Source organism: Culex pipiens, chromosome 1, assembly GCF_016801865.2.
Source record: "Culex pipiens pallens isolate TS chromosome 1, TS_CPP_V2, whole genome shotgun sequence".
NCBI lineage: Eukaryota > Metazoa > Arthropoda > Insecta > Diptera > Culicidae > Culex > Culex pipiens.
Window position 1 is genome coordinate 53,053,734 of NC_068937.1, and position 8,500 is coordinate 53,062,233.

The following is an 8,500-nucleotide window of genomic DNA, read 5'->3' on the forward strand; positions in this document are numbered from 1 at the left end:
CAAAGAGAAGAATATGTTGGTGCTCTTTCACTCATATTTCATCAAGCGTCCATGGCGCGGTGGTAGCGTATCGGATCAATAATCAAGAAGTTGGTGGTTCAATCCTCGTTCTAATAAGGTTTTTTTTTAGTGAAATACAACCAAAAAGCCTTCGGTAATGTCGATAATTGTCGGTAACGGGCAAAAACGTCATACCCCTATATCGCAAAAAATGCATGAGGACAGTTTTCATGCAGATTCTGATATACTTTCATGCCGCCATGCATCACAATCATGCGACCGCCGTTTTGTTGAAGTCTACAAATCATGAAAGTCTCCTAATCATACGTGTGTTAGTGTTCTGAAAATTTCCAGAGTATTGAATTTCTCAAATGTTGACAATCTTTGAATTTGAATTTTTCAAAACATTTTAAATCTTTTTTTTATGTTGCAATCAAAGACTTGGATTTTTGGGAACCAAGAAAAGCTCTTAATTTGTAAGTCTGTAAGACTTGTAAATTATTAAATTCTATCAAACCTTAAAATTATCAAACATTTGTAAGTCTTTTTTGAAAACTTTTAACTTTATTTTTATGATAGTTTTTCAGTTATTTAAAAAAAAAACAAAATTATATTTGAATCGGATACTGCACCCAACCGTCGGTCGCATGATTGTGATACATGGCGGCATGAAAGTATATCAGAATCTGCATGAAATCTGTCCTCATGCATTTTTTGCGATATAGGGGTATGACATTTTTGCCCGTTACCGACAATTATCGACATTACCGACGGCTGATTGATTGTATTGCAGAAAAAAAATCTTATCAGAACGAGGATTGAATCACCAACTTCTAGGTTGCTGATCCGACACGCTACCACCGCGCCATGGACGCTTGATGAATTGTGAGGGAAAGAGCGCGAACATAATGTTCTCTCTGGAGTGTTGCTCGGGGACGCTACAGCATTATATGTGTTGGTGAGAACTGCAGATCGCTGACATGTTTACACGCGGGCAAAAATGATCTACGGGCTTGCTGCAAAAAATGTTATAAAATGTGACATTTTCTGCAGCAAATCCACTGTTGCAGATTTTGAGATATATTTTTCCTTTGGGTGTGTCATGCAAACATGAACGATATCCAGAGTTTTTTTTTTTTTTTTTTTTTGAAAAGGTTCTATAAGTTATTGTGTTTCATATGTTTATAGCACCTATTCAAAAAAAAAAAACTCTAGATTTGAAGATTTAATAGATTTTCCGATATTCTCAAAATTAAAAATGATTTAAAAATTCATTTAACTTTACTGATCTTTAAAAAACCAGCATAATTTAATTCATGTAAATCTCCAAAAAGCCTCAACAATGGAATAAAAATTGAGAATAAATGTTAAATTCACTCAAATCGTGCGGTTCGTTAAAACCATTTTCCATTCCCAATATTGACTTGCGGTGGCTGAAAACTTTCGCAAATTGGGCCGTCGTCCAAAAAGTTGGCAATTATCAGTGCCAACCCATGGCGAAGTAAAAAAAGATCGCCACGAAAGTAAACGCTCAGAGCAGGGGTACTTTTAATTTTTAATTGTGTTTTCGGTTTTATGTTGGGGTTTCGGGAGGTTTAGCCGGAAGATGAGTATGACTCAGTTACAACATTTCATGAGGCTACTTTTACAAAAAAAATAAAATAAAATAAAAATATACAACTCCAAAAGTTTTCTTCGTTTAGTTTGATGAACTTATAACACAAAAACGTGTACTCACCATCACGTGTTCGGTGAAAATCTAATTGCTTATGACAATCTCAACTCAGGTTGTTGAAATCAGGGGTGAATTGCCAATTATTAAAATAATCTTAAACGTTGCAGTATTTATTATTTATATATTAAAAACATAAAACTAAAAATCAAACAAAAACCCCAGAATTTGTTCTTTGCAATCAATAAAGTTCATAAAATGACAAATCACCCCACCAATTCAAAGCAAACTTTCCACAACCAAAAGACAAAAACACTTGTTTTCAAGAAAAACCAGCAAGTCAAAGCCAAAGTTGCGCCCAAATATGAGGTGTGACATCCATGCATGAGATGGTACACAACGATGGGTAGTTTTTCGGTCATGTTTTGCACATTGACACCGAAAATGAGAAAACAAGTTTAAGGGGGGGGGAGGGGATTCAAAATGTCATGACACAATCTTGACATTCACAAGGTTCATTCTCTCTCTCAAGGGAGCGCTAAAGGTTGATGTTGATTGGAAAACTTTCCTTCACCTTTTTGCCGCTGGCGGTTTTGTTGGCTTTAAGTATAAGTTGCTATTTATGAGTTTTGAGGGTTATTTTTGGGATAATGTTTGGGAAATTTACACTGTAAAGAATTTTTGGAAGAGATAACTTACTTTTTGTTTTTTAAAGTTGTTTACAAAAATTCCGTTTTTTCAACCCAAAGTGCCCTATTCTTAGTAGGCCCAAAATAAGGACATCTTCTCTCTACTAAGATCAACTTCAAAGATAACTTTTCGGTACAGATTTGAGAATGAAATCAAATAATCTAAATTGACTTTGTAATTAACACCTCTCGACACAGTACGATAATTAGAGTAATTTGTACCGTCATCAGAGGTGACACTGCGTCTAAGGGTTGAGATTGAGCCGTACAAAAATGCCGAAATTTGTATGACCCAATCTCAACCCCAGTCCCAATGTCACCCCTGATGACGGTAGTGTTTATGCTTGCTCGAACAATTTGTCCCACTACTGAATAAAAAATCAAACCAACACAAAATTACGATAATCCTCGGTAAAATTACACAATATTCAATGCAATTTCTCATCGTACATCGTTCACACAAACGCTCACATACACACACAATCCCAAAGTATCCATATCCAATCGCATCAATCCAGTAAAAACAAACAAAACCGACCCGAAATAGGGTCGCATCTGTTCCCAATAAGAAGCTTGTCGGCGGCGGCGAAAACATTTCTCTGGAATAGTTTATTCTTATTTTCGTTTATCATTTCGGCTTTGCTCCGTTTCGTTGCGTTATTTGTTTGTTTAGTACAACCTCACACATACAAGCACACATACATACAAGCTCATCAATTGAGGCATGGATGGATTGATTTCGCGTTTTCTACGCTTTTGTTTTGGGAAGCTTAATTTTAGAGTGAAAGTTAGAGTTTTAAAGAAACTTAATATTGAAATCATTAAAAAAAATGAAACTCACTCTTATTACATCACCATGGTGCAAAGTGCACACACAAATGGCACAAACCTCACATGTTGATATTTGTTGCAAACCCTTTTTTACGAGGGGCGCACAACTTGCATTCAATAAATTTTATAAAACACAAAACAAAAGGGGGAAAAATTACAACCCCGTTACACCGAGAATATGTTTTGGACTTGCCCCGTGTAATTCATGGTACCGGCTGTTGCGTAAAGAAGGTCGAGATTGGCGGTGGCGATTACGATTGGTGGAGATCTTTGGAGATTATTTTTATTTTGTTATGTGTTTGTATGAGTAATTGTCTACAATTTCGCAATTTTTTCGCGAAGTTTTTTTTTAATTTTGTATTTTTATGTTACTTGAATGAAACTTTTTCCATGCATTTCCCATGTAAAAAAAAGAAGCCATTTGCATCATTAGTCACATCACATAACATTTTTTTATAAAATGAATCATTTTCAAGTTTTAGGCAATTAGAGAAGGATTTTTTTTGATGTTCGGTTTTTCGCAATTTCCACCTGCTTCATGAAAAAAAGCACATGTGACAAAACATCTGAAAAAAATATTTTGGAAAAGCTGAAAACATTTTCTTCTCTCAGATTGCTGGTTGCTAAGATCCTCTTAAAGTAAAAATTTTGTGAATAATGACCTTTTTCTCAGTGTCATTTAATTAGCCCTCATTTTCCAACTCACGATCTCGCTGGTTCCAAACCAATTTATCAGATTTCTAGTTTTTTTTAAAATCACGCCAAAATCAAAGCTGAAAGAACCAAAGCGGCCAAATAAAAATCTTTTCTTTGTACAATTTGTCATATAAATACAGCAAAACTTCATTTTCAATTTGTGTTGACTTTTCGGCCGCCTTCATGCAAACAATTGGATGTATGGGCTGACAGATATATGCTTAACAAGCCTTACCCGACAAACTTCGTTCTGCCCTTTTTTTGTTGTTGACGTTTTTAACTTTTTTGCTTCTTCAGCCTCCTGTGATCTAAATTTTATTTTACGTATCTTTTCCCATACAATCTGCAGATTTTCCGGAATCGGTTCCAGAGTGGCCAAAGTTGTAACTTTTTGGCGTAAGAACCTTCCTTGGATTTATACGAACCCGACGCAACAAAGAGCACCTCGATCCGACGCTCCGTATTGAACTGATTCGCGTTCGAACAAAACCGTCGAAATTTTTCATATATATAGATTAAATTGCTCATAATTGAAAATAGGAGATTTTTTTCAATGTATTGAAGTGGTAATAAACAAACATATGGGAAGTTGGAAGTGCTTTCCGGTAAACATTACGAGACTGGAAAATCAAGTCTGTCATAAAGAAATGGCCAAAAAATGGCAAAAATCCCCTGTTTTTTCAACATTTTTTTAGGTTTTTGAAAATTTTGACGTTTAGACCACATTAAAAAAAAAACAGTATTAGTAAATGATTTTTGTATTTTTCTAGGAGAGACATACTACACTGCATTTTTCGTGAGTCTTTTTGTAACATCTTAGACTATTTCCTCAAAAAAATTGAACGAAAAAAAATCGTGACATCATCTTAAAATTTAACTTTTAAACTTAAAAATTTAAAAGTTACGTATTAGTGGCGTGTATTTTTCTTTCAAAGTATTTTTTTTCAGAAAGCCCGTCTAATTTCCTACAAGTTTGTGTTTGACCACTTTTTGATACGATACAACGGGTTCGAAATACAGTAATTTTTAAATTACGAAATACAACAATATTTGAATAACAAACGATCTTCATTTGTCATTTTTGAGTGCCACTGGCTCCATATACCTAAAGGTGGATTAATACAGGTTTTAACAATTGTGTTGTTTTAATATTGGGTTCGAGAAGCCAAATAATTTCGCAAGAACAGAAAACAACTACCGTCAATCGGGACGAATCGGGACAACAGTCTGAATAGGGACAGCAGTTTCTAGAGCACTTGAAAGCTTGAAATGTGGAGAACGATGCACTGTTTTTGTTGTTCTGTATCTGTTCTATTCGAAACTAATAATAATTATTCAAATGTTGTGCAGCTACAAGGCTAAAACAGCTGTCAAAATTCGCCCCATGTGTCTCGTTTCGCCCCAGATGACATCACTCTGTTTGATGTGTAACTTTATGTAAATATTTTAATGAATTCTTCTGATTTAAAAAAAAAATGTCTAGTGAATATTTTTTCTATGTTCTGGTCGAAATCATCTTATTTTATTTACCAAAAACGTTACTTAATCCACCCTTAGGTGGTTGGTGCCTTCCTCACATTGAGAGGTTAATGCTATCCAAAATAGACACGTTCGTTGGGAAGGTTTTTCAATTACCTATCCAAAGATAGCTCGCATGATATATTTGGACAACATTTTCATCATGATATCTGAGATCCGGCTTCCAAAAAGTACATAAATAACACTTAATTGCTAATGACTCTTGATAGGGTTGTCAGATCTTCAATGTATTGGTCGCGTTGGAAAGGTCTTTTAATAGTCAGGACCCGGTGCCTGCGATTCCCGTTACAGTTTATATGGAATTCCAATAAGAATGTAACAGAAAAATCAGGCATCGGGTCCAGACAGTTAAATACCTTTCTAAAAATGTATAACATGCCAACCCTTTTTACAATCTTCCGAACTTTTGTTAAAATCGTCTTTTTAGCATAACTTTTGAAGTACTTAACTAAACCGCATAATTTTTAATAGCGACTTATGGGACCCTAAGACGGAACGAATGACGCCAAAACGGACAAAATCGGTTCAGCCAATGTCAAGATAATCGAGTGACAATTTTTTGATCAACATCCCACCACACACACAGACATTTGCTCAGAATTTGATTCTGAGTCGATAGGTATACATGAAAGTGGGTCTAGGAGGTCTGGTTGAGAAGTTCAGTTTTCGAGTGATTTTATAGCCTTTCCTCAGTAGGGTGAGGAAGGCAAAAACTTTTCAACTGCAGCTATCCACAACAACAACCGTTCCCTGCACCTTAAATTTACGTTCCTCCCCGCTGATTTCTAGTCCGCGGTTCTTACTGCAAGCAAGTTATTGTTAGAACAAGGTGGTGGCAGTGCACTTTCTTCCCTGCTGCACTGCACTCATAAAACACACGCATCTGACTACATCGCTGCGCCCCAAATACAGTTTCAGCGGTGTAATATCTAGCTCCACAGGCAAGGTAGAACAGCTAGGGTCGCAAAAACAAATCAGCGCGTAATGTAAACGAACAATTACTTCCGCGTAAATTTACATACAACGCACTTAAGCTGGGGCACAAAACCAGTTACCGTAATCTGGGGTGAATCGGGACTACAGTCTGAATATGGACAGCAGTTTTTAGACCACTTAAAGCTTTTAAATTTGGAAATGGATGTACACATTTTGTTGGTCTAAGTCTGTTCTTACCGAAACCAACCAGAAAAATTACAATATTGTGCTCCAACATGGTTAAAACTGCTGTCCCAATTCGCCCCATGTGTCCCGATTGACCCCAGTTTACGGTACAACGCTGAACAAAGCCTACTAGAGTAGAGAATCGCGGGGAAGATCTAGAACAGATTGAGGAAGGGCCGAACGGAAACCCGAAAATCGATTTTTTCATCACTCAAACTCACAATCGAGCAACTCTTGAAGTCATGGTTTGTTGTTGTTGTTGTTTCGCAAAGTGTTCGAATTACGGACGGCGGATCTTGGGCGAAAGCGTCGAGTGTTTGTGGAAATTGGGAGAAATCATCGAAACCACCACGACGCCGATGCATTGTGGTGCGGGAAACAGAGTAAAATATGAATCGCTGACGATTGAATCATCGAACTGAGGGGTAGAGCTGGGAGGAACGAGGGTTTAATTGGGACTCACGGTTTTTTAATGAGGGAACCGACGAAGACCGCGTGAAGAAGCGCTTTGTCTGCAAACACCTCGCGGAAATTCCAAAACCGAGCACGACTGACGAAGAAGTGCAACTTGCAGACACCGAAAAAACGAAAAACGATAACACAGCGAAATTGCACCAATTCGGTGTGACTTCTTATCACAGCACACAATAGCGGATCGTAGTGTGCGGCGACGACCACGACGACTACTGTCAAGAAGACGATGCAATCACCTCTCGAGAGGAAGTGGAAGAGACACTTACACACTTGGGAGTAAACAGCTCCGATAAGAGCTCAGCAGGCTTCGCCGCACACACTTCTTTGCACTCTCTTCCTCTTGTCGTGCGCTGGCACATACACAGTAGGCTAGTAAATCACCAATAAACCACTACAACACACAAAGCACAAGAACGCACCCCTTCTTTTCCGTAGGCACCTTTGATGCTCGGCATCGATTCAGGATAATCTTCACTGATGCACTCGCTGATTACTCGCGAATAATCATCTTTCACTAGCGTGAAAAACTCGCGAAATCGAACCGCCCCCCTAAACGCAACTTCTCAGTTATCCAGAAGGCCCGAGTTCGAGCCCAGAACCAGCCCACCGACAGCCAGCGAAAAAAAAAAACAGGAGCAGCAAAATATATTTGTAAACACACACACACCGACAGCCACACAAGCGCGAACGAACGCACGCGGCGAATCTTTTCTTCGCGAGGGGAAACCCTTCAGCGCGCGAGCAGGTCTCCACACAGAATAAACGACGGCAACGCACACTTTGGTCCGCGGCTTCGAAACGTGAACGCGCGTTCGCATTCGCGACGGCAGCAGCGCTGACGAAAGAGCGGGAGCGGATTTGGAGATAAGGAGAAGAGAGAGAGAGAGAGCTAGAGAAACAAGTAGAGTGTAAGGTTTTTTGTTTTGTTAGGGAAGCGTTGGCAGTTTTGTTTGTAACATGTGAATGCATTGCAAAAAGTTGCTTGTTTTGATTAACTGTATTGAAAAATATCTTCCAAAGCAAAATCTAAAATTATCTCAAATTAAATATAAAGGGTTGACTGTGAGGAATTATCTGAAATTTTATTTTTTAACAGAGCCATCCCGTTTTCGGCAACACGACTTTTCATCACAATTCTTCTCCTCAAGAATGGCTGATTGATGAGACTAACTTAATTAATATTCTAAATTGGTGATCGAAAACCAATCTAAAACTTCACACAATAACGAAAAATTTAAAAATTGACGTAGACAATATGTGCAATTCCGTTAAATTTAAAATATTTATTGCCACGAACAACTATAGTAAAAACCAAAGTAAATTTTCAAAATTACCTATGAGTCTTGGGTTTTCTATGCAGATAGGACCTTTTGAAAATTTAATCTAGAGATGTATTAATTTATTGGTTTTGTTATTTTTCGAGTCATGAGTAAATTTA

The 8,500-nt window shown here is 37.5% G+C and overlaps 1 protein-coding gene across 11 annotated transcripts in view; it reads right to left on the minus strand.

Annotated features, from left to right (window-relative positions):
• LOC120412379 (blood vessel epicardial substance) overlaps positions 1-7,826 on the minus strand; it is a 171,291-nt gene extending 163,465 nt beyond the window's left edge. For 5 of the 11 annotated variants that reach the window (XM_039572860.2, XM_052706296.1, XM_039572808.2 and 2 more), the window contains exon 1: positions 7,329-7,825. The gene's annotated coding sequence lies outside the window, so the exon portion shown is untranslated. Of the gene's footprint in view, positions 1-7,051; positions 7,267-7,328 lie in introns of those variants that run through there. The other 6 variants (XM_052706299.1, XM_039572852.2, XM_052706298.1 and 3 more) reach the window with 3 other exon arrangements.
• Positions 7,827-8,500: the final 674 nt, after the last annotated feature.